Source organism: Hyla sarda, chromosome 4 (assembly GCF_029499605.1).
Source record: "Hyla sarda isolate aHylSar1 chromosome 4, aHylSar1.hap1, whole genome shotgun sequence".
NCBI lineage: Eukaryota > Metazoa > Chordata > Amphibia > Anura > Hylidae > Hyla > Hyla sarda.
In genome coordinates this window covers 375,121,685-375,148,709 of record NC_079192.1, presented here as the reverse complement: position 1 = coordinate 375,148,709, position 27,025 = coordinate 375,121,685, and the positions used below count along the sequence as shown (strand labels likewise).

General features: G+C 43.2%; 1 long non-coding RNA gene across 1 annotated transcript in view; it reads right to left on the bottom strand.

The window, feature by feature from the left end:
- The window catches only part of LOC130367086 (uncharacterized), a 68,992-nt gene extending 42,539 nt beyond the window's left edge, over positions 1–26,453 (bottom strand). Inside the window, exons 1-3 of the long non-coding RNA XR_008892071.1 lie at positions 26,368–26,453; positions 13,950–14,121; positions 13,324–13,469 (exon numbers count right to left, since the gene is read on the bottom strand). This is a non-coding gene — a long non-coding RNA (uncharacterized LOC130367086). The remainder of the gene's footprint in view (positions 1–13,323; positions 13,470–13,949; positions 14,122–26,367) is intronic.
- Positions 26,454–27,025: the final 572 nt, after the last annotated feature.

The window sequence follows — 27,025 nt, the reverse complement described above, 5'->3', positions numbered from 1 at the left end:
TAATTAATGCATTAGTCCACCACAAAACATCCCGTTGTTTAAACTGTTTTTTCCAGTATAATCAAATTGTCCAGGATTACAAAAACTGATTTTTAGTTTTCCAGACAAAGCAACACACATGTCCTTCAGCTTTGTCCAGTATTGCATCTCATTCCCATTCACAGAAATTAGGATAGGCTCAAATATGAAGAGCTCTACTTTCATTTTCCCTCTCTCTGCACAGTACTTCTTGCTAAAACTCTACTCATCATCACTTCCAATCCATTTTGCTTTCCTCAGCCCTACAGTGCCCCTTGTGTCTATATTCTTGATCTGGTACAGTTGGCATGTACGTTGCCTCGTACAAATTTATTTCCAGGATAATAAAATGAAAAGGCACAACCAAAATTTACCTGTAAAATATGGATGTCTAAATATCTAATGATTATATGTGTTTAATGGGTCAGAGAGCCTGGTTCAAAGAATAATTGTTAAAAATGTGTTTGTATAGCCCACTGCTAACAAATGCCATATTCCACCTATTCTGACCCCTGTCATTTGATAAGGGGATAAGATGTCTAGGGGAGTACCCCTTTAATATCGAGAAATAATGTGAGTATCTAGTCCATGAAGGCATTGTTCAAATTCCTGGGCCTAGATGAATGGGTAAGGAAGGGCTGGCAAGCTGGAAGCTTCTCAGCCCCTCCTATTCCTTCAACCTGTTCAGCCCAGTGGCTGACCTAGAGGGCTAATCTGATGGCAGAAGATATAAAAGTAATAGCCTAGCTGGAGTGCACTTGCATGGGGGATAAGATCAAATTTAAATGCCAGGTGCCATTTTTCTGCCAAAGCCCCCCTGGGATATATAGTAATTCAATGCTTTACAAGTAAGGTTTCTATAATTTTTGTCCTTTTTATTTTCGTGACTGTGTTGTGAATTTAGTTAGTAAAATATGTGTTTATACAGTGACTATTTTTTCGTTCATACTAATTCAATGCTTTTGTCTGGTAAAACAAACCAGGGAACTAGGTTATAGTTTTGAGTTTCTGTAAATGTCTGGTTAGACTATAGATTTGGGTCATTTTTTTTTTCTTGTTTTTTTTTAAGATACGGGGGATAGTGGATTACTACTATTTTTAGTACATCCAAATTGGATTGGTGGCGTCCTGTCTGCCGAAGTGACGGGTGGTGGCAGAGACAATAATTTGTAAAGGAATGGGTAGTGTAAGCTAGATTTTGTTTATGATTATTTCCTGTGTACTGTAGAAAAATAGTGAATTTTAAATCCTTATGCCACCCCAAACTACGTTACAAGCATGTTTATCTGAAGGGAGTTTGTGACAGCCCTCCAAAGGCTTACAACACCATTCATTTCCATGGTCTGTGTACCATAGCAAATAGGGATGCGAATCAAATCGGATGAATCCGAATTTGTTACGAATTTCAGAAAAAAATTAAATTTGCAACAAATGCGAATATCGCCGCGATTCGATCAAGCGAATTGTTTCATTAAACTCAATTTAGTGCGGTCCAGGCTCCAGAGCATCTAAAATGGTGGATCCACATGTGAGGACATGGGGCAAGTAATCCTCGGAAGGCAGGAACAAGGGTAAGCAGGATGACCTGAATCACATGTAGCATGCAGCCTATCAGCAGCCAGCCACCCCTGTGTTGTCACAGCCCTATATAATCGGCAGCCATCTTGTAGCCAGTCACTTCAGCCTTTTATTGCAGAGAGATAGAGAGGGACGGACAGTGCTGTATGTTGCACAGAAAAGCATTTTTCCAGCAGCGATTCACCTCCCAATCACATGAGCGTTCTGTTGCACAGAGAGAGGGAAAGAGAGCAGTGTGTGTTGCACAGAAAAGCATTTTTCAGCAGCAATTCACCTCCCAGTCACTACAGCTTTCTATTACAGAGAGGGACAGAGAGCAGTGTGTTGCACAGGGAGTTGCACAGAACAACAGCGATTCACCTCAAGCCCAAATCCAGCCTAGAAGCACTGATAGGGAAGGGAGTGAGATTGAGAGAGAAAGTGCAATTGTAGGTTTAGTACACAGCGACTATGTGCTGCAGCACGGGTGTGTACTGCTGGTATTGTACACAAATACTTTTTTAATCATACTGGAGCGCATTGTCCTCCCCTCAAAAGTGCATACCACATACGTTCATCTAAGTGGTGTACTATTTTGTTCCTGTTAAAGTCTTAAGGGCCTAGATACTGTAAAAGGCCACCCAAAAGTAGACACCGGCTGGTGTTGTACACAAATACTGTTTTAAGCGTAGTGGAGCGTACTGTACTCCCCTCATATACGCACTAAGTATGTCAGGCAGAGAAGTGCCAGGACGTGCACAGAGTTATGGCAGAGGCCTAAATTCATCAGGCAGCAGACTAGGGGCGAGTGGCAGCAGGAGTCGCAGCAAGAGGCCTGATCCTCCAGAATCAGCTAGCAGTCGTGTCTAGACCAGCAACCCATCTGCCGTCATGGATTGGTTAACACTGCCATCCACTTCATCACAAGTGACATCTGAAACTTCCAGTTAACAGTCAGTGGGTTCCTCATACACAACCCTCAGTTGGCATGGCCCGGGAGCAGTCCCTCCCATTGCCTCTGTCCTATGCTGTTCCCTCCCCAATACTTCTGTTGGGAAGGGAACAGCATAGGACAGAGGCAATGGGAGGACAGGGACTGCTGTGGGTTCAGCTCCACTATTTAGTGAGCACGATCTAGAGGACAGTCAGCAGCTACTGCCCATCCAAGTGGAGTGGAAGTGGAGAAGACATCCATCGCTTCCTCTGCTAGGCGGGCAAATAGTGATGAGGAGAGTGGCGTGGAAGGTGGTGTTGCGAGCATTCAGGCTCCTGAAGCAGACACTGTTGAGGAACCTGAGGAGGAAATCAGTGACATGCAGACACAACTTGATAGTGATTAAACTGATTGCACTTGGGAGCCGGGTGCAGAAGGGGCTTCATCATCATGAGGAGAAGAGGGTTGCAGGTTGCCCGTGAGGCAGCAGTGTAGCCAGCAAGGTGGTAGCTTGGTTGGCAGTCAGCATGGTGGCAGAAGTGAAAAGTCTAGTGCCAAACGTGCATGGGGAAGACCACCTGCTTTGCAGCAGCCTACCTTCTCGGGAGGTATTGAAACAGGGCCTCCTGGAGTCAGCGGCAGTAGCAGTCAATCAGTGCAGACTGTTGGTGGGAAAATCAGCTACTCGATGGTGTGGCAGTTTTTCATCAAGCATCTGGAGGAGGTGAACATGGCCACATGCAATATATGTCGTCAGAAGGTGAAGCATGGGCAAGGTCCCGAAGTTGGCACCATGGCCCTGCATCAACATATGCAGCATCACCATAAGGCGGCCTGGGAGAACCATGGCTCTGATGTGGTGGTCCAGCCTGCTGCATCACCCAGTGGCCGCTCCCTGTTTCATCCAGCCAAGGCTCAACCACCTTGGCTGGCTGAAACAGGGAGCGGCCACTGTGTGTCATACCTATCTTCTGTCGCTCCAGAGCTGGGAGCTGTGTGTCATACCTATCTTTTGTTGCTCCAGATGCTCCTGATCCTCCTACTTTGAGTCAGTCATTCTGCCAGCAATCCATCTGTGAAGCCATGTCAAAGAGATAACGGCGCAGAAGCTGAATGTGCTCCTGTCCAAGTTGCTGGCGCTGCTGTCCCTCCCTTTTCAAGTGGTGGACTCTGCATCTTTCAAAAAAACTGATGGCTTGTGCCGAGCCAAGGTGGAGAGTCCCAAGCCGTCATTTCATTGCGAAGAAGGCAGTACCAGCCCTGCACTATTTTGTTGAACAAAAGGTGGACCAGTCTTGAGCCTGTCGATGTGTACCAAAGTGCACGGCAGCGCCGACGTGTGGAGCTGTAACTATGGTGAGAGAAAATACATGTCCTTTACGGCCCACTGTGTGAATGTGGTTCCTGCACAGCCAAAACAGCAACTTGGACTAGTCCCGCCACTTCTGCCTCCACGCTCTCAGGCCGTTGGTCCTGTGACAGTGTGCGACTCCACCTCCACATCCTCCACCATATCCTCAGCCTCCACTGTACAGACAAGTCTCAGTGCCCCTCCAGCATACCATGTGTGCAGGTCACGGCGGTATCACACTGTTCTTCACATGGTTTGCCTTGGCGTACGGAGTCACACAGGGGAGGAACTGAAAAAAGCAATTCATGAAGAAATTGAATCATGGCTTACTCCACGAAAACTGGAAATGGGAACCATGGTGACCGACAACGGGAAGCACATCTTGTCTGTGCTGCGACAAGGAAGCCTGAGACATGTTCCCTGCATGGCACACGTGTTCAATCTGGTTGTCAATCGGTTCCTGAAGTGTTCCCCCATCTGCAAGACATCCTAACAATGGGAAGGAAACTTTGCATGCACTTCAGCCACTCGTACACCACAAAGCACACCCTCCTTGAGCTCCAGAACAGCATCCCCCAGTATAGTCTGATTTGCAACATTTCCACATGTTAGAATTCCACCCTCCCCATATAAGTGCATACCACATACCTACATCTAAGTGGTGTACTATTTTGTACCTGTTAATCTGTCAAGGGCCTACATACTGTGAAAGGACAGCCAAATGTAATCACTGGCTGGTGTTTTACTCCAATACGTTTTTTTAAGCGTACTGTAGCACATTTTTCTGCCCTGTTTGTTCCACCACAAATGGTCTGCTGGTTATACTAATCTGTAAACGGTATAATACATACCTAGCAGTCCATTCCATATAGTCTGTGAAAGACTGCAATTTTGTGTTTAGTACACAGCAACTGTGTGCTGCAGAGCTGTTGTGTACAGCTGGTGTTGTGCAAAAATATGTTTTTTTAGCGTTCTGTAGCGCATTTTTCTGGCCTCATGAATGCATACCACATACCTACATCTAAGCAGTGTACTATTTTGTACCTGTTAATCTGTCAAAGGCCTACATACTGTGAAAGTCCAGGCAAAAGTTCTCACCGCCTAATGTTTTTACTCAGATACTTTTTTTAAGTGGACTTTAGAGCATTTTTCTGCCCTCATAAGTGCATACCATATATGTACATTTAAGTAGTGTATTATTTTGTACCTGTTAATCTGTCAAGGGCCTAGATACTGTGAAAGTCCAGGCAAAAGTTCTCACTGGCTGGTGTTTTTACTCAAATACTTTTTTAAGTGTATGGTAGAGCATTTGTTTGCCCTCATAAATGCATACCACACACGTACATCTAAGTAGTGTACTATTTTGTACATGTTAATCTGTAGAGGGACTAGATACTGTGAAAGGACAGCCTGTCGGTGTGTACCAAAGTGCATGGCAGCGCCAAAGTCTGGATCTGTAACTATGGTCAGGGACAATGCATGTCCTTTATGGCTCACTGGGTGAGTGTGGTTCCTGCACAGCCACAACACCAACTTGCACAGGTCACACCACTTCCTCCTCCGTGCTCTCAGGCCGAGTCACTGTGTGACTAAGACTCCTCATCCTCCACCGTGTCCTCAGCCTCCACTGCCCAGACAAGTCTTTAGCATACCATATGTGCAGGGCACGGCGGTGTCACGCGTTTCTTCACATGGTTTGCCTTGGCGAACGGAGTCACACAGGGGAGGAACTGCTAAAAGAAATCGTAAAGAAATCGGAGCATGGCTTACTCAATGAAAAGTGGAAATGGGAACCATGGTGACTGACAACGGGAAGAACGTCTTGCATGCGCTGCGATTGGAAAGGCTAAGCCATGTGCCCTGCATGGCACACGTGTTCAATCCTGAAGTGCTCTCCCCATTTGCAAGACATCCAATCAATGGGAAGGAAACTTTGCATGCACTTCAGCCACTCGTACACCGCAAAGCACACCCTCCTTGAGCTGCAGCGTCAGAACGGTATCTCCCAACATAGTCTGATTTGTAACATTGCCACACATTGGAATTCTGCCCTCCATATGTTGGACCAACTGTACAAACAGAGAAAAGCCATCACCGATTTCTTGATGATCCAGGCGGATAGGGGGACTCCCCTGTTTAACTTCAATGTGAACCAGTGGCCGCTTATACGTGACACCTGCCGTGTGCTCAGGCCCTTTGAGGAAGCCACGTTATTAGTAAGTCGCCAGGATTACCGGATGAACGACATCATTCCACTGCTTCAGTTCTTACAACATGTGTTGGAAATGATGGCTGGTCAGGGCACTGAAGACGTGGCGCTTACATCTCATGGCCACATGAGCCCTTTGGGGGCTGAACAGGAGGAGGAGAGGGTGGGGCACAGTGGAGCACAGTTTAGGTTTTGCCAAATGTTTTTCTAGTAATCTGACAGGAGAGGAGGAGCAGGAGCAGTCAGAGGAGCTAAAGGGTTATGAGGAAGGGGAGACAGAGGACCCAGACAGACAGTGGCATTATGAGGTGGAGAAGGAGGCAGGGAGTCCCTCCGAGTCACTTGCACAAATGGCACGATGCATGCTCACGTGCTTGCGTAGTGACAGCCGAATTGTCACCATTCGGCAGCGGGAGGACTTCTGGATTTCCACTTTATTGGATCCTCGCTACCGCCACAAAAGAGGGGCCGTTTTTTACACCCACTGATAGGGAGGACAAAGTGACCTACTACAGAGGCATCCTATGTATTCAGTTGGCCGATGCCTATAGGCGCCATCGTCCATCCTCTCGCAGGTCTGAATCGGGAACCCCCTGTGCTCACCTTCCACTGTTATGACTGCTGGGTAGGGGTGGGGTGGGGTGGCAGGAGCAGTACCAGCTCCATCAGCAGCAGCCTAAGTCTACAGTCGCTGATGAGTAGCTTTCTTCACCCGCATAGTGAAGCAACTCATCAGCAGCAGGTAGACGTGGAGCAGGACCTGAACCAGAAGGTGGTGGCATACCTTGAAATGACCATACCAACACACCTGGACTTCTGGGCAGCCAAACTTGATTTGTGGCCGCAACATGCAGTATTTTCCCTGGAAAAGCTGTCCTGCCCGGCCAGTAGTGTGCCATCAGAGCGGGTGTTTGGTGCGGTGGGGGCCATAGTTAACCCAAGGAGAACTTGTCTGTCCACGAAAATTTGGAGAGACTGACCTTTGTGAAGATGAATCAGGCATGGATCAGCCAGGATTTCCACCTACCAATGCCTGATGCATCAGAGTAGATTGACCATGGTGCCACACAAACACTTCATAAATATTGATAGTGCAAAACATATTTAAGGTGCTGCGCCCCAGTTACAGACATTCCTCCGCATCAGACCACAAGTAAGTATTGAGGATATGCATTATGTAAAACTTAACTTTTAATAATATGCTTAAGATAAAATATATGGACCCCAACATTTTTTCTAAATGAAACAAAAGGAAAGGTGTGCAAAAAAACACCATGTGCCACCTACACCACCAAGTATTGATGCGATGCAAAGACCTCTAAAAGATGTAAGGGAACAACGTATGGTCCATTGTAACCGATGAGGTTAAAAACTTTCCCTGTAAGGCCCTACTCTCGCATTATTAATTCCCTTCCTGGCAAGTGTTACTCGGCCTAAAAAGGTCGGCCCCACACAGGAACATCTCCCTTTTTACCCCTACAAACACTGCCATTTCCCTGGGTTTTTAGGCAGAAATAGATAGTTTTCTGTCTGGGGACGCCCTTTTTAGGGTAACAATTCCCAAGAAGGGAATTAATAGGGCGAGAGTAGGGCCTTACAGGGGAAGTTTTTACCCCCACCTGCTAAAATGGAAAATATGTTGTCCCCTTCCACCTTTTCGAGGAAAGTGTTACTCGTCTTAAAAAGTGCAGCCCCTCACAGGAACCAATCCCTATTTCCACCTAAAAACCCTGAGAAATGGCAATGTTTTGAGGTGGAAATAGGGAGTGGTTTCTGTGTGGCGCCACCCTTTTTAGGGTGAGTAACACTTTCCAAGAAGGGAATTAATAATGTGAGAGTAGGGCCTTACAGGGGAAGTTTTTACCCCCACTGGTTACACTGGACCTTACGTTGTTCCCTTCCACCGTTTAGAGCTCTTTGTATCACATCAATACTTGGTGGTGTAGGTGACACATGGTGTTTTTTTGGCACTCCTTTCTTTTGGTTTGATTTAAAAAAAAATTGGGGTCCATATATTTTATCCTAAGCATATTATTAAAAGTTAAGTTTTAGGTAACGCATATCTTCAATACTTACTTGTGCACACTAACATTTTTACAAAAGAGAATGTTTTCTTCTACCTACCTGCCTCAGCTACAATTCTGATCCTGCCACCCACCTGATGCCACACATCTGATGCCAAGTTCTCCTTTTTTCATCCACCTTCATCACCAGGTACTGGTATTGCCACCCACCGCACTACTACTGATGCTGCTGCCACCTCCAGGCTGTCTCATTTTGCCCTCATATGTTCTCCTCATGCTGATGCCAGCTCCAGGCTGACTCATTCTGCCACCATATGTTCTCCTCATGCTGATGCCAGCTCCAAGCTGTCTCATACTGCCACATGTTCTCCTCATACTGCCGTCACCTCCAGGCTGTGTCATTCAGCCACTATATGGTCTCCTCATGCTGCCGCCAACTCCAGGCTGTGTCATTGAGCCACTATATGGTCTCCTTATGCTTCCGCCAACTCCACGCTGTGTCATTCAGCCACTATATTGTCTCCTCATGCTGTCGCCAGCTCCGTGCTGTGTCATTCAGCCTCTATATGGTCTCCTCATGCTGCTGCCACCTCCACACTGTGTCATTCAGCCACTATATGATTTCCTCATGCTGCCGCCAACTCCAGGCTGTGTCATTCGGCCACTATATGGTCTCTTCATGCTTCTGCCACCTCCAGGCTCTGTCATTTAGCCCCTATATGGTCTCCTCATGCTGCCGCCACCTCCACGCTGTGTCATTCAGCCACTATATGGTCTCCTCATGCTTCCACCACCTCCAAGTTGAGTCATTCAGCTACTAAGTGTTGTTGTCATGCTGCCGCCGACTCCAGGCTGTGTCATTAAGCCACTATATGGTCTCCTCATGCTGCCACCAACTCCATGCTGTGTTATTCAGCCACTACATTGTCTCCTCATGCTACTGCCACCTCCACACTGTGTCATTCAGCCACTATATGATTTCCTCATGCTGCCGCCAACTCCACGCTGGGTCATTCAGCCACTATATGGTCTCTTCATGCTTCCACCACCTCCATGCTGTGTTATTCAGCCACTAAATGTATTCGTCATGCTACCGCCAACTCCAGGCTGAGTCATTCAGCTACTAAGTGTTGTTGTCATGCTGCCGCCGACTCCAGGCTGTGTCATTAAGCCACTATATGGTCTCCTCATGCTGCCACCAACTCCATGCTGTGTTATTCAGCCACTACATTGTCTCCTCATGCTACTGCCACCTCCACACTGTGTCATTAAGCCACTATATGGTCTCCTCATGCTGCCGCCAACTCCAGGCTGTGTCATTGTGCCGCTCTGTGACAGTGATTCTAATAGCGATGCCTCTGATCTGCATGCCATACTGAATAACAGTATTATTTCACTAACCCAGCACACACCCTATACGTGTTACAGCAAGGCAAAGTGTTCTACACCCCTATTGAGGCTCTCTGTAGGCCAGAAATAGCCATTTTTAATAGAGATTTGGCGCAAATAAATTAGTACCGAAACACATTTTTGGGGAAAATTCTGCGAATCAGCCGAATCAAATTTTTCAAACATTTGCTCATCTCTAATAGCCAACCCTCATTCACATTACTGGAGATGACCTTTGAAACAATACCATACATGTCCCATGGACAACAGTGGTGCTGTTCAATGGTGACTAACTGTAATGTCATATGCAACCAATGGAAAAGGGTGGCACTGTCCTTAGATTTAAAAAAAAAGAAAAGATAAATAAGAGACCAGTTTTTTTCAGTCCTTCACAACCCTTTAATTATACCAATCCATCACTTTGCTTTTTTTTTTTCTTTTCATTTTTTGCAAGCTCTACAATACATCTGTAAACATCTCTCTTCAATCTCAATAATGTGCTGAGTCCAGATTTTCTTAATCAAACCTAATTTTTCCCAGCTGGGCAATTCATTATCATTGTAATGATAAAAGTGCACACCAGAGGTGTAATGCTACATACATTGAGACAGATTACGTTAATTACACCTGCCCTTAGTCAGGACTCTTCACACTAATAATCCAACCAGATTTTATTATTTCTAAAATGCAAGGTCATTCCTACCAGTGATGCTGAAGTGGTGTTTTTATTGTTTATTGCGATTGGTTTGTAATATGCGCATGAAAATCATCAATGTTCCTTTCAAAGGAAACAAGATATCAATGAAGAATGAACACCATATTGGTACAAGGCTGTGGCTTAGATAAATTGATAAGAGAGAAAGAGAGTGAGGGAAAATGATAGATATGTTGATACGTAGATGATTCCATTTGGTATCCATTATCCTGCTCCAGAATACAGAAGCTGGACTTCTGCTGATAGACAGTTCCAGGTTGCTTCCCAAAAATATTGCTAGTGCAGGTAGACATGAGGTAGACATCAGTGCCAGGCACCAAAAGGTCAGGCAAGGCAAGTTGGTATCCAGGTATGAGTTGTGAGCAGGTCATGGCAGGTGACACAGGTTTGTGTTAAGCAATCCAAGTTGGGCACATGAGAGTAGGTTTAATAAACAGGGGTCAGGCAAGAGTGAAGTCAGGCACAGGTCATACACATCCGGAATACAGCACACCATTACTATGGCCACTAGAGAACCACAATATTGCTCAGGCATAGGAAAATTGGCAAAGCAGACTTAAACAGTGTTTAGCAGAGATAGGTGGCAACAGAATAGGAGTGTGTGCATTGGTCATTAAAGTAGTAACAAAAGCATGAGCACCCTATAGGCTATATCAGGCATAGCAGCAGGCACAACAGTGGTAGAAACAGCACGGCAGCAGCCAGGGAAAGTACAGGGAGTACAGACTAGGGGCTGGAATGTGTGAGTGCCTGGAGTGACAGTACGTTGGCAGATGCAAACCACCACTATATATGTAGACAGACAGTCTATCATAGTATCATCCCGAACAGCATTACAACATAAGGTACCATCTCTGTGTAAGGACTATGCATAATAATTCTATTCTAAAGTTGGAGGCAGATAACTTAGAATCCATAAATCAGGAACATCGACATTAGGAATACCAACAACACAGATACCGGACAAGGACAGCCAAACGTTTAAATCTGTCTCTCTCTCCCCCCCCCCCCCTCTCTCTCTCTCTTTCTCTCTCTCTCTTTCTCTCTCTCTCTTTCTCTCTCTCTCTCTCTCTCTCTCATCTATTCCATACCAATCTGTCTGCTCATCTATGCACAAGGTTCACTTCAGGGTCCAGTCAATTTGTATTTCAATATAAATTTCTATTACAGAAAGTATTCTCCTGGATGTATCTCTCTAGCCCCACAGGGCAATGTGCCCTCCCAGCCCCCTCAGAATGGCAGTGTCAGTCATTGCACACATCCGATGCAGTCGTTTCTTGGCCTCCTACGATTGCTGACACGGGGAAATTTGCTTCCGTTCGGGTTCTTTGTAGCTCTAGCGGAGCTGTCTAAATTCCCTTTGTTCTACAGAATAATAATCAGCTTCTTCATTCTGACATGAATATTAAAGGGAACATTTTGTATAGCTTTTCATCCTGGTTTTTAGCCGAGTGGCACAGCTGTGTAAAGTCATGCCATTAACCCGTGCCTCCCCACTGAAAAACAGAGCGTACCAGATATGGAAGGAAAACACTATTGACAGCGTTTATTTCACCAGTTAATTCCCTTCATCCCTCATTACAGAATGGTGGGGATAGCAGAGTCCACAGTCAATGACCCCATCAGTGGCAATAATGGTCCCGATATTCTATAGACATTTAGATAAATGGAGAGTACAGAGTTGAATCTCCTGAAAGCTCACATGTATTTCTTTATTTACTGCAGTCAGAATAGAGTACTGTATACATATAGGTGCACAACAGACTTCTATGGATATAATATTAAAGGCATTGTCTAGTTCAGAAAAAAAGATTTTCACATAGCTTATTAGGAAATTATGCATTAATAGAGAAGGCTCTTCTTTTCAGGATCTTACTGGTTACAAAGAGAAATTTACAGCAAATATTCTGGATGAAGATGAATCTCACAGAGCTGGGTAGACACCTACCATACAGAAAGTGCCCCAAAATACTAAAACTATGCATAGTAGATATTCCTTAGAATATACTCAAAAATATCCTTAAACACCAATGTTTGCATATAATCTAAACAATACTCAGAGAACAAGAAGAGAAAAGGGGGTGCCACAATGCATGAAATGCCCACAACAAGGTGCAACAAGGAAGCTTGAACAAGATATCACACAATGTACATGCAGTGCTAATGAAATATTACCCCCCTCCCCCCCACAGTTCCTGTTGATAAACCTCATCTAAGTCCCAATGTCTTCTGTTTTGGCACTGCAGTGAAGTTAAGCACTTTATGGCTGGCTCTCCCCACAAATAACAGCCGATCACTAGGGGTTCTAATGGGGAAAGCCTGTGAACTACTTATTTTTAATAAATCTTTTACCAGATACGGATTGTCCCGAGCAGACAACTCCTTTAACAATTGGTCCAACTTGTTGCTGACTCCTTGATACACTGTAAAGATACCTGCACAGAGGAAACTCATCCACCCTTGTACATGTTGGTTGGCCATTTGTGTATGCAGCATGAAATGCTGGATTTTCCACCATGGTGGTGCCTATTTTTTGGGTATTAGAAGTTCAGCCCACAGGAATCACATAATCCCCAAGTTTGCTTCATTTAAAAAAAAGTTAGACTTCCCCTTAAATAGACCACATGTTGAACAAAGTGCTCAGTTTTGCTCCTAAACTGCATCAGAGAACAATAAAATTGACAATAAATTGAAATACATATATAAATTGAAAAAAAAAAAAAAAAAAAAAAAATATATATATATATATATATATATATATATATATATATATATACTATATGTATCATACTACTTTGTTTTGCATGCAATAACATTTTTTCTACATACTACCTTTTATCAAGTCCGGATATTATGGGGCACGAGATAAAAGGAACCAGAGTCCTGAGGAGGTAGACCATCATGCTAGAGTAGGGAGATAGGCCAAGCAATGCTCCCTGGGATTAAAATGTGCAAAGTAGCTGTCCTCTAGATGAAAGAGATGGCTCATTTGTTGCACCTATTGTAGGTCCCTGTAAGTCAATGCTCAACTCTTTAAAGAGCCTTCATACATGGTTTTAGATTAAAAGCTAAACTAGAACCGTTTTAAAAGTAGAAGTACAATTCCGAATCAGACAGGACGCCCACCTTATGTGATAGATAGATCATCGTCATCATTGGCATCTTTATCAAGGTTGTACGCCCACAACTAGTTTGAAGCAGTTAAGCAGTTTTGCATGGGCCTCTGACCACAGGCGTGAAATGGAATGATTGAGAAGGCTTTACCTGCAAATCTAAAGTGAGGAATAAACACAAGGTTTGTAATGGAAGTAAAGAAAAAGCAAAAACCTTCCATGAAAAAGTATTAAATCAATTTGCCAGATTCAAGATCTGCAACGAATCAGAGTAAATTGCATTTTTGTTATAATCTTTAGAAATCTGCTCAGATATACAGCCCTTTACATAGGAAATATTCTATTTCACATGATATTGTTAAAATCCGATACCATAAGCCACTTTGTAGCTTACACAAAGGATGAGTGGGATCATGATAGCATCGTATCCATATACCACAAGGTGCAACCCCATACTAATGACTTTATATTACAAACGTCTTTATCCATAATATAAAGGGAATATTCCTTTTAAAGGCTGATTCTCTGATGGTGAGTTCCCGTCCTTAATACAGTATTACCATGGAAACAGAAATTCTTATAGCAGCTGCAAGGAAAAAGTCTCGAACCTGTACTATTTGTAAAAATATACCTCCTTACTCATGTGCACAGTGTGAGCTCTGTGTATGCTTGCACTTCGCCTCCTCCACTTCACATAGACTTTTGTTTTAGGGGAGGAAAGTAAGGTACTGGAAGCGGAAGCCGTACAAAGACTCATTGCCTTGTCACTTGCAGCCTGGTGACATCATTTTTTTCCACTTCTCTGAGAACACTATAGCGAAAAAAAGGAGAGGAGAAAAAAAAAGTGAAGAGAAAGATATATAGATGCAGCACACATGAAAAGAGGAAACAGAAGGGACTGCAAGGCAAGCATAGTTAAGCAACATATGTCTCATTGCAAATAAAGTAAATCAATATATGAATGCTAAAGCTATTGCTGTCGGATCCCATAGCATTGCATTACTATGTATCATGGGCATATTATTGGACCATTATTATAAGACCACATAGATCATTTAGCCATATTCTCATGACAGAATTTCAGAGCAGAAATTCTATCGAAGCAGAGTCACTTGCTATTTGCGAAATGGCAGCCCGTGTTTTCCTGGCGGACATTCCGTAAATATTCTGTTGTGTGAACATAGCCTTATAATGAAATTTTAGAGATAACTATACTTTTTAATGTGAATTCCCATCTGTAATGATGAAGATGCTGTTGATATTGATATGATGAAAAGGCCAAACAGTGGCAACTATAGGAATAATATATAGCTGAGGGGGTACGTGATATACCATGGTCAAAACTGGTGGAGGCACTGATCATTTCTACAAATTAAAGGACTATTCCAGGAATTTTTTTATTTGACTATGCTACAGGGGCTGTAAAGTTAGTGTAGTTTATAATATAGTGTCTGTACCTGTGTGTGACAGTGGTCTTGCAATTCATATGTGATTTTTGCCCTAATATAAATTTTTGATAGCAGGATTTCCCAGGTTGCAATGCAGCTAAGACATCATTCTGCAACAAATTGTATTTTTGCAACAGCTAGAGGCACCCTGGTTAGAAAACACTGGTCTTTTGAATGGAACGGAGCTCATTTGTGTTTCAATGAGTGGCTGATGCGTGGGAGAGAGGAAAGTTACCTCTAACTTACAAACAAGGAACTATGGAATTTAAAAAAAAAAATGAACAGGAAATATCCAGTGCACAAAAAGGCAGGCACAGCATTATGGTATTCTGACAACATTTAGCACCAAGACAAGCTCAGATTCTTCCTAAGGATGTCCATTACTGTTTGGCAGGTACATACAAATTATCATTGTATGGGTAATCACTTTATAGTGGATAACCCCTTTAATAATTAGCAGTTGTACACATGCTCAGTCATGGACAAGTGTACACCACCACTGTACAAGCTCTAGTAAAATGAATAATACTGTCAAGTAGTAACAATTTAGTGGTCATAGATCAAGTTCACTCTGCAAAATATTCTACAATTCGGCACTGATGAGCCAGAATATATAACTTTAAATATCGTCAGTCTGCTCTTTCTGGATGTGCTATTTTTTTGTAAATACTTGACGTCTCACAAAATGTCGATTCTGGAACATATTTCAAGACCTTTACATTGGGTCATTCCTTTTTTATTCCTCCTGGAAATGTATAAAACCATCAACAACTGGGTGTAACCATTCCCTTATGAAATAACTTTTTATTTATTGCTGACAGTGTCAGATTTTGTAGGGATGCATCCTACTGACACGGGGAATAGTAATATTTGGTTGTGAACTAAGCCCGGATGATATGGAGCTACTGACCAATGGAATGACAGCTGAAGTCCACCACATTGTATACTTCTGTGTACCCCAGCTATAGCTACATTCTTACTATCAGTTCCCTGTGCAAAATGAAAACATGGAAAACAAAACTCCATGAAGGCCATGTCTTATCCATATATTTTGTGGAGAAATAACAGAAGAATGTAAAAACAGAGGGCTCTGAGTAAAGAATCTCCAAAATTATAATTGTATGGGTTACTCAAGGATTTAGCATAACAGACAGGTCAGGAGAGCTGTCAGCTCTGCCATATGTGCAGTGACTCAGCGGAGACGTCTGATTTTTTTCTAATAGCTTTTTCATGATTTTCTGACTGCTCTAACTTTTATATTTTCTGTATATGGAGCAGTGCCATGAGTCATTTTTGTCCAGATTTGTGTTTTTATTAGTAACATTTTGCGGTAGATGGTCCTTTTTTTATTTCATGTTTTGGGGGATGTGGTGTGACCAAAAAACAGAGGCACTGACCCTTAGTATTTTTTCCATTACAATGTTCACCTAGTGAGATAAATAATATTATATTTTAATAGGTCACACATTTCTGCATGTGGTGATACTATGTTTTATTTTTGTATGTATATTTCATTCCAAATCTGTAAAAAGTCGAGTGATAATTGTTATGAGTGTAAAGATTCCCCCAATCTCCTGAACGGAACCCTGTCTCTCTGAGAGGAGCATGTGTTGCAGATGACATGTGCACTATTCATTTCTAGAGGAGCGCCGGAGATGTCCAAGTGCAGCATTCAGTTCTCTTTGGCACTCCCATAAAGAATGGAACATGTGCCAGGTTACCATTCATGGGAGAGCACAAGGAGTCCCAGTGTTCAGGTCCCCCGTGATCAGATACATATTCCCTATCATGGGATAAGTTGTCTTCAGGGGCAAACCAACCGGTTGGTCCGTTTGGACATGGTCCAAGGGCCCGGCTGGGTAAAGGACCTGCCACTGCTACTGAGGATCTAAGACACTTGTCCCAGATTTCAAGGCAGACAGCGCTGCTTTCTGCTGTATGCGCGGCTCACGTACATACAGCAGAAAGCCTCCTCTATGTGTGAGCCGCATCTGCTGCCTATACCTAATGTGGGGGAACTCTGCTGCCTATACCTAATGTAGGGGAACTCTGCTGCCTATACCTAATGTTGGGGGAACTCTGCTGCCTATTCCTAATGTGGGGGGAACTCTGCGACCTATACCTAATATGGGGGGAACTCTGCTGCCTATACCTAATGTAAGGGGGAACTTCTGACTATATCTAATGTGGGGGAACTTCTGACTATAGCTAATGTGGGGGAACTTCTGCTGCCTTCTGAATGTGGGGGGGGGGGACTTCTGCTACCTAGCTAATGTGGGGGACTATCTACTATATTTTTGCCTAAATAATAGGGGAACAAACTACCAAACTTATAGGGGGGTTACCAGCAAGGGGGAATGACTACCTACCTGGGGGACATGAACTACCTGGGGGAATGATCTATTAGGGGCCACTACCTCCTAGGGATGCTACCTATCTGGTGGCATTACCTACCTGTAACTTCTGTAAGCAACACCTTATTTTCTTTCCACTAACACAAAATACTCTGATAGTGTCCCTCCCGAGACTAGACTCTGGGGATTTACCAACAAGGGGGAATGATTACCTACCTGGGGGACATTAATTACCTGGGGGCATGACCTACCAGGGGCCACTACTTCCTAGGGACACTACCTACATGGGGGCATTACCCACCTGTAACTTTTATAAGCAACACCTTATTTTCTTTCCACTAACACAAAATACTCTTAAAATGTCCCTCCCGAGACTAGACTCTGGATCCATCACTGGGTGGAGAGGGATGCTGGCTATCTACTTGACTAACTACCTGGCTACTTAACTTCATACCTGGCTGCCTAACTACCTACATATCTTGCTATCTACCTACATACCTGGCTACCTAACTATGCACATATCTGGCCTTCATACATGGCTGCCTAACTATCTAGCTACCCACCTATCTACATGTCTGGCTACCTACCTACTTAGCTAGTCACCTACCTACATATCTGGCTTTGTGATCTACCTACCTAGTTACCTACCTACTTGCCCATTTACTGTGCAGGACACCAAAGACATTATTACAGTTTGTGGGCCTATAGATGGGAAGATTATGTAGAGGAGGGGAGGGCACTGAAAAAAGGCAGAGTCTAACATGTTTGTCCTGCAGATGTTAAGAGACATAGCAGTCTGATCCAGACGGAGAAGAAATAGAAAGAGGACACCGACGATCAGAAAATATGTAATTGTGAGTCCCTAAATGTAACTGTAATCACTTATATGGTATACAGATCCTGTGTACAGCTAATATCTACCGCCATGGGGTCCTGTATATAATCACTTATATGGTATACAGATCTATGTACAGCTGGTATCTACCTCTATATGGGCACTGTATATAATCACTTATATGGTATGCAGATCCTGGTTTGTGTATAGTGATTTTATTCAGTACAGTATGGTGGTATTTTCCAGTTATTGTGTGGTGGTATATATTTCATTCTTGTATACAGCTATTATTGTTACTGGTGCTGTTGGTCATGAAAAATTATTTTACCTACCTTAACCCCTTAAGGACACATGACGTTCTCATACGTCTCCATTTCCGAGTCCTTAAGGACACATGACGTATGAGAACGTCATGTGTTTTACCGGCCCCCCGCAACCATCTGGAGCGGAGCCGGTCCCCGATGCCTGCTGAAATCGTTCAGCAGGCATCGGGGCATATCGCCCAGGGGGGTCATTATGACCCCCCATGTCGGCGATGGCCGCAGATCGCTGGACAATTCAGTCCAGCGATCTGCGGCGGATTCCGGGTCAATCGGGTCTCCAGTGACCCGGTGACCCGGAATTATTGGCTGATCGGGGCCGTCAGAGACGGCCCCGAACAGCCAGAGGCAGCAGGGGTGAGGTGGCACTGGTGCCACCTCACGATCGCCCTGATTCGTCGGCCGGATTACCGGCCGACCAATCAGGGCGCCTGCTGCGGGTGTCACTCCCGCAACCCGCTCCGCCCCTCTTCCGGAGGACGTGAGCGGGTGCGGGACGTGCACCCCGGGTGCTGGGGACCCCGATCCCCGGCGCCCCTGTTGGGATCGGGGCCCCAGGAGAAGCGGCGACGGCGGAGACGACGAGGGACTGACCTGTGCGGCGAGGATCGCTGGAGGTGAGTGACAGCCTCCTGCTGTTGCTTAGCAACAGCTCCCAGCATGCAAAAAGGGCATGCTGGGAGCTGTAGTTATGCAACAGCAGGAGGCAGACCACCACAACTCCCAGCATGCCCTTATGGGCATGCTGGGACTTGTAGTTTTGCAACAGCTGGAGGCACATTCTTTCTATGGAAAAGTGCACCTTCAGCTGTTGTGTAACTACAACTCCCAGCTTGCACAATCAGCTAAAGTGCATGCTGGGAGTTGTAGTGGTGCATCTGGTGGTTGCATAACTACAACTCCCAGCATGCCCGTTGGCTGTCGGTGACTGCTGAGAGTTGTAGTTTTGCAACAGCTGAAGGCACACTGAGTTAAGTAGCAAACCAGTGTGTCTCCAGCTGTTGCATAACTACAATCCCCAGCATCCCCAGCCAAAGTAGTATGCCTCCAGCTGTTGCATAACTACAACACCCAGCATGCCCTTCCGCTGTCCGTACATGCTGGGGGTTGTAGCTTTTGCAACAGCTGGAGGCACACTGGTTGCAAAACACTGAGTTTGTTACCAAACTCGGTGTTTCACAACCTGTGTGTCTCCAGCTGTTGCAAAACTACAACTCCCAGCATCCACTGATAGACCGTACATGCTGGGAGTTGTAGTTTTGCAACAGCTGGATGTCCCCCCCCCCCCAATGTGAACGTACAGGGTACACTCACATGGGCGGAGGATTACAGTAAGTATCCGGCTGCAAGTTTGAGGTGCGGCAAAATTTCTGCAGCAGTTCAAACTGCCAGCGAGAAACGACTGTGAACCCCCCGCCCGTGCGACTGTACCCTAAAAACACTACACTACACTAACACAAAATAAAATAAAAAGTAAAAAACACTACATATACACATACCCCTACACAGCCCCCCTCCCCAATAAAAATGAAAAATGTCTGGTACGCCACTGTTTCCAAAATGGAGCCTCCAGCGGTTGCAAAACTACAACTCCCAGCATGCACTGATAGACCGTACATGCTGGGAGTTGTAGTTTTGCAACAGCTGGATGCTCCCCCCCCCAATGTGAACGTACAGGGTACACTCACATGGGCGGAGGATTAAAGTACGTATCCGGCTGCAAGTTTGAGCTGCGTCAAATTTTCTGCCGTAGCTCAAACTGCCAGCGAGAAACTACTGTGAACCCCCCGCCCGTGCGACTGTACCCTAAAAACACTACACTACACTAACACAAAATAAAATAAAAAGTAAAAAACACTACATATACACATACCCCTACACAGCCCCCCTCCCCAATAAAAATGAAAAACGTCTGGTACGCCACTGTTTCCAAAACGGAGCCTCCAGCTGTTGCAAAACAACTACTCCCAGTATTGCCAGATAGCCACTGACTGTCCAGGCATGCTGGGAGTTTTACAACAGCTGGAGGCACCCTGTTTGGGAATCACTTGCGTAGAATACCCCTATGTCCACCCCTATGCAATCCCTAATTTAGGCCTCAAATGCGTATGGCGCTCTCACTTTGGAGCGCTGTCGTATTTCAAGGCAACAGTTTAGGGCCACATATGGGGTATCGCCGTACTCGGGAGAAATTGGGCTTCAAATTTTGGGGGGTATTTTCTGCTATTACCCTTTTAAAAAATGTAAAATTTTTGGGAAAACAAGCATTTTAGGTAAAAAAAATATATATTTTTTTACATATGCAAAAGTCGTGAAACACCTGTAGGGTATTAAGGTTCAAATTACCCCTTGTTACGTTCCCCGAGGGGTCTAGTTTCCAAAATGGTATGCCATGTGTTTTTTTTTTGCTGTCCTGGCACCATAGGGGCTTCCTAAATGCGGCATGCCCCCAGAGCAAAATTCGCTTTCAAAAAGCCAAATGTGACTCCTTCTCTTCTGAGACCTGTAGTGCGCCAGCAGAGCACTTTTCACACCCATATGGGGTGTTTTCTGAATCGGGAGAAATTGGGCTTCAAATTTTGGGGGGTATTTTCTGCTATTACCCTTTTTAAAATTGTAAAAATTTTGGGAAGCCAAGCATTTTAGGTAAAAAATATATATATTTTTTTACATATGCAAAAGTCGTGAAACACCTGTAGGGTATTAAGGTTCACATTACCCCTTGTTACGTTCCCCGAGGGGTCTAGTTTCCAAAATGGTATGCCATGTGGGCTTTTTTTGCTGTCCTGGCACCATGGGGGCTTCCTAAATGCGGCATGCCCCCAGAGCAAAATTTGCTTTCAAAAAGCCAAATGTTACTCCTTCTCTTCTGAGACCTGTAGTGCGCCAGCAGATCACTTTTCACCCCCATATGGGGTGTTTTCTGAATCGGGAGAAATTGGGCTTCAAATTTTGGGGGGTATTTTCCGCTATTACCCTTTTTAAAAATGTAAACATTTTGGGAAAACAAGTATTTTAGGTAAAAAAAAATTATTTTTTCTTACATATGCAAAAGTCGCGAAACACCTGTAGGGCATTAAGGTTCACGTTACCCCTTGTTACGTTCCCCGAGGGGTCTAGTTTCCAAAATGGTATGCCATGTGGTTTTTTTTTGCTGTTCTGGCACCATAGGGGCTTCCTAAATGCGGCATGCCCCCAGAGCAAAATTTGCTTTCAAAAAGCCAAATGTGACTCCTTCTCTTCTGAGACCTGTAGTGCACCAGCAGAGCACTTTTCACCCCCATGCGAGGTGTTTTCTGTATCGGGAGAAATTGGGCTTCAAATTTTGGGGGGTATTTTCTGCTATTACCCTTTTTAAAAATGTAAAATTTTTGGGAAACCAAGCATTTTAGGTAAAAAAAATATATATTTTTTTTACATATGCAAAAGTCGTGAATCACCTGTAGGATATTAAGGTTCACTTTACCCCTTGTTACGTTCCCTGAGGGGTCTAGTTTCCAAAATGGTATGCCATGTGTTTTTTTTTTGCTGTCCTGGCACCATAGGGGCTTCCTAAATGCGGCATGCCCCCCAAAAACCATTTGTCGCTCCTTCCCTTCTGAGCCCTCTACTGCGCCCGCTGAACAAATAACATAGACATATGAGGTATGTGCTTACTCGAGAGAAATTGGGTTTCAAATACAAGTAAAAATTTTCTCCTTTTTACCCCTTACAAAAATTCAAAAATTGGGTCTACAAGAACATGCGAGTGTAAAAAATGAAGATTTTGAATTTTCTCCTTCACTTTGCTGCTATTCCTGTGAAACACCTAAAGGGTTAATACACTTACTGAATGTTTTATTGAATACTTTAGGGGGTGTAGTTTTTATAATGGGGTCTTTTATGGGGTATTTCTAATATGAAGACCCTTCAAATCCACTTCAAAACTGAACTGGTCCCTGAAAAATAGTGAGTTTAAAAATTTTGTGAAAAATTTCAAAATTGCTACTGAACTTTGAAGCCCTCTGGTGTCTTCCAAAAGTAAAAACTCATAAATTTTATGATGCAAACATAAAGTAGACATATTGTATATGTGAACCCAAAAAAAATATATTTTGAATATCCATTTTCCTTACAAGCAGAGAGCTTCAAAGTTAGAAAAATGCAAAATTTTCATTTTTTTCATCAAATTTTGGGATTTTTCACCAAGAAAGTTACCATAAAATTTTACCACTAAGTTAAAGTAGAATATGTCACGAAAAAACAATCTCGGAATCAGAATGATAACTAAAAGCATTCCAGAGTTATTAATGTTTAAAGTGACAGTGGTCAGAATTGCAAAAAACGCTCCGGTCCTTAAGGTATAAAATGGCCTGGTCCTTAAGGGGTTAAAGTGTTCCTCCCCAGAATGGAAAGAAAACATTTTGCTCACCTGATTATGTCCCACACATCAATCTCCTCTTGACCGCCTTTTTCTTCCTCCACAGTGCAGGCGCCGATAATCTGCGCCTGAACTGCGCAGGGGGGGGGAGGACATGTCTCTTCTCTGTGTAGGATGCAGATGCAGCTCACACATAGATGAGGCTTACTGCTGTATGTGCGTGAGCAGCACATACAGCAGAAAGCAGCGCTGTCTGCCTAGGAATCTGGGTTGAGTGTCCTGGATCCTCAGTAGCAGCGACATCGGTGGCTGGCCCAGTGGCCCTTAATCCGCCCCTGTGTACTGCATAACCTACTTGCTTCTGTGCTTTTGTTGATCATACAGTAAGCATCAAAGTATAGTGCTTCACTGCATATTATAGTTTCTGTCGGCACCATGAAATGATGTACTGAGAAGGAGGTATATACTGTATGCCTTCTGCTCAGTGAGTACTCACTGAAACTGGCGCTGAGCATTTGGCCCAGTGAGAATAAGAAGTTAAGTGGCATCGCTATGCATCGACACTTACCTTCTTGTAAGAACAGTAAGCATAGCACATCTCTGCTGAATGTAGAGGATTCCCTGTTTCACTATATAATTTCTGTGGTGCCCTTTCTTAAATGACCTGAAACTATACACTGAGCAGAAGGAATACATGGATTAATGTAAGGAGTTGATGCATTGCTTACAGTAAGAACACTAAGAAGCAATGCAGGACAGAAGTCCTTGCCCCTCTGCTTGTGGGGGAGTATAAAAACACTTACTCACTTCCTTCTCCTGTCTTTTGCATGGCCCAGATCTGGGTTTTCTCTGCAGAGCTCCAGTGAAAACTAAAATTCCAATCTAATTCTGGTCATAGACGGAAGTGGGAGAGTATGACAGCACTTAGGGGTTGAGTAGCCTAGCATACAGTGCATGCCTGGGTATGCCTGGTCTTTCAGCAAGTAAAGGAGTCCTTGCTCCTGTATAAGATTTACCGAAAGAGAATCACAAAAGAATTAATATATATATACTTTTTGTAAAATTCGGTGTGCTCTTCACTTTATATAACTGTACTGAGACCCATTTTATTTAATATCTTTATTAGTGATATTGCAGAAGGTCTTGATGGTAAGGTATTGGTCTTTTTGCTGATGACACAAAGAATTGGAAAAGCGTTGATGTTTCTGGAGGGATACCCCAAATGGAAAAAAATGTGGGTACACTAGAGAAATGATCAGAACGCAACTAAACTTTTATATGGATAAGTTCAAGATAATGTACCTGGGATGTAAAAACTATGTGATAGAGTCCTAACTTCAGTGTCTGAGGAAAGGGATTTAAGGGTCATTATCTCAGAAGACTTAACGGTAGGAAGACAATGTCATAGAGCAGCGGGAAATACTAGCAGAATGCTTGGATGTATAGGGAGAGGTATTAGCAATAGAAAGTGGAAAGTGCTCATGCTGCTGTACAAAACACTGGTGAGACTTCACTTGGAGTATTGTGCGCAATACTGGAGACCGTTTCTCCAGAAGAATATAAATACTCTAGAGAGAGTTCAGGGAAGAGCTACTAAACTAGTACATGGATTGCAGGATAAAACTTACCAGGAAAGGTTAAATGACCTTAACATGGATAGCTTGGAAGAAAGAAGAGACAGAGGGGATATGATAGAAACTTTTAAATATATAAAGAAAATCTACACAGTAAAGGAGGAGAGCATATTTAAAAGAAGAAATATCACCACAAGAGGACATAGATTTATATTAAAGGGGCAAAGGTTTAAAAGTAATATGAGGAAGAATTACTTTACTGAGAGAGTGGTGGATGCATGGAATAGCCTTCCTGCAGAAGTGGTCGCTGCAAATACAGCGAAGGAGTTTAAGCATGCATGGGATAAGCATAAGGCTATCCTTCATATAAGATAGGGACAAGGACTATTCCTAGTATTCATATTTATTCGAGAAAACCAAATGGGCGAAATGGTTCTTATCTGCCGACACATTCTATGTTTCTATAATGTTTCCTATTTGATCCATTGACATGACAACATAGAACATATACTTGGGTTATCAGAGATATAACCTACAGACAGTGGTTTCGATAATAGAAGCTGAACTATTGTCCTGAGCTATATAATGACACCAAAATACCAATGGCCATAGCTTTCTACTGAGTTCAAAGAGAGTGATTTTATAGGATCAAGCTGTCAGATATATCGCCCATTTCTGCAAATCCACATCTCAAATCTGGGGAAGCGGTTTTAGCTTTCTGAACATCTCATGTGACCCAAAGGCAACAAGCAACACTATATGTATATGTGAGCGATTGTAATAATATTGAGTTCAATGGTCTCGTCAAGTTAAAGGGGTACTGCAGTGGAAAACAGATGTTTTCAAATCAACTGATGCCAGAAAGTTAAACAGATTTGTAATGTACTTCAATTTAAAAATCGAAATCCTTCCAGACACAGACAAAGGTGTCAGCAGAGAGCACTGTGGTGAGACTGTAAAGAACTATACAACTCCCTCTGTAGTATATAGCACTTGATAAGTACTAGAAGGATTAAGATTTGTAAATAGAAGTAATTTACAAAACTGTTTAACTTTCTAGCACCAGTTGGTTTGAAAACATTTGTTTTCCACCAGAGTGCCGCTTTAACAAAGTTGATAACAAAATCTTTGACAATCAGCTGTGATCTTTGGTGGAACTTGCAGTTGCCCTGCAGCACCTCCAGAAGTGAAATGAAGTATTACAAAATTCTGATTTATTTAAATGTGTTGTCCAAGTAACACATTGACATGCTGCCTTCTCCAGAAGGAGATAAGCTATTTTTAGCCATTCTCCATTCAGGCTTTAGGATGAGGGTCCTAAACCCCCTCCTATTAGAGCATATTAAAAAAAAAATTGAAGCCTGACAACCCCTTTCATTATATTACATCAGGGACATGAATATTACATCAGGGACATGAATAAAATACAACAATCTAAAGAAATAATAGCACTATTCAATATATAATCATCTCCCATATGTAGTCAATAATCACATTACAACAATATTTATTTATAGTATATGCTGCACCACCATTATTGGATACAGGAATGATCAGCATTGAGTAGTGTTTAATCCTATTAACTTTACAGTCATTGAATATGCAAGGGTCAATTCAATATCCTTTTTGCTCCCAGCAGTGAAAGGGTTTAAGGAATCTGAGTGGGTTAGCTGTCAACCTGACTCGCTCGGGAGAAAATTACAGCAATTTTCTGCAACAAAGCAACTGTGCTCTGTACCTAAGTCCTGCGCTGGGCTAATCTTTTATGTTCGCAGATCACAGAGAAACATTGTGCCAAAGGTGTCTGTCGTTCCTTTCTCTCACGTATTTTGGAGATCAAAATGAATTGGTTGCTTTAGATTCAAAATGTCTTAAGGTTTGCAGAGAAAAAAAACAACAAAGCGGTACGCTAAAAATGCATGCAGTCTATAATTACACAAATACCTTGACATTTTTTATGACTTTCACAACGTCACCTAATGGGCTACGTAAAATCATGTAGAAGAAGAGAACTTTTTCTAAAGTTTTCTTGTCTACTTTATTGAGAATTGTATACCCCATAGTCAGGTAAATCCAGCTGCTGACTGTGCAGTCTGCATTATTACAGGCTCTAAAAAGCCCCATTGCATACTTAATGCAGTTATCATAAACCAAAAACACACATACCATAGTACCACAGAAAATTTTTTAGTCACTTTAGGGTCCAGCTTAGGTTATTGTTTACTGAAAATCTGGCACAGTTTAAGCCACATCCCCTTTCTCGAGGTAAAGCCACTTTGCCCGCTTTTTCAACCAATCAGGCGCTGTGCAAAAGAAAAAAAAAGTCCATTTTGAATATTCCCCTTTGAATTTTGAAATGGGGCTGCCCAGATCCCACAGCCAATTGTATCATTTTTGTGCTGCTAGAACTCCATAGATCAGTTGGTGTTTAATTTCCATACAGTGCCCCCTCAGGAGAAATTAAGTATTACAATGAGCCCATTTAAATAAATGGCATCTTTTGGTAATACTTAGACAAACTAGGTCCTTTGGTGAAAAATATTCTCTTTATGTCTTCTCATTTGTAGAAATGTATTTCAAATTGTAAGCACATAATTTATTATAAGGCCTGCATTGACCTGAGATTTGTGTTGAAGTCCTTGGTAGCATGTAAAAAGTAGGTTTTTCTAAACATAAAATGCTACATAAAAATGAATGTGTGAGTGACATCAGATGTTAGTCTGTATGCTTTCAAAAAAAAAATTCTATGAAGAAATATTAAATGGTAGTGAGGGGTAAATGGGGTTGTCTTCTACTTGACCCACTGTAAGGTTTTTGGGACCCA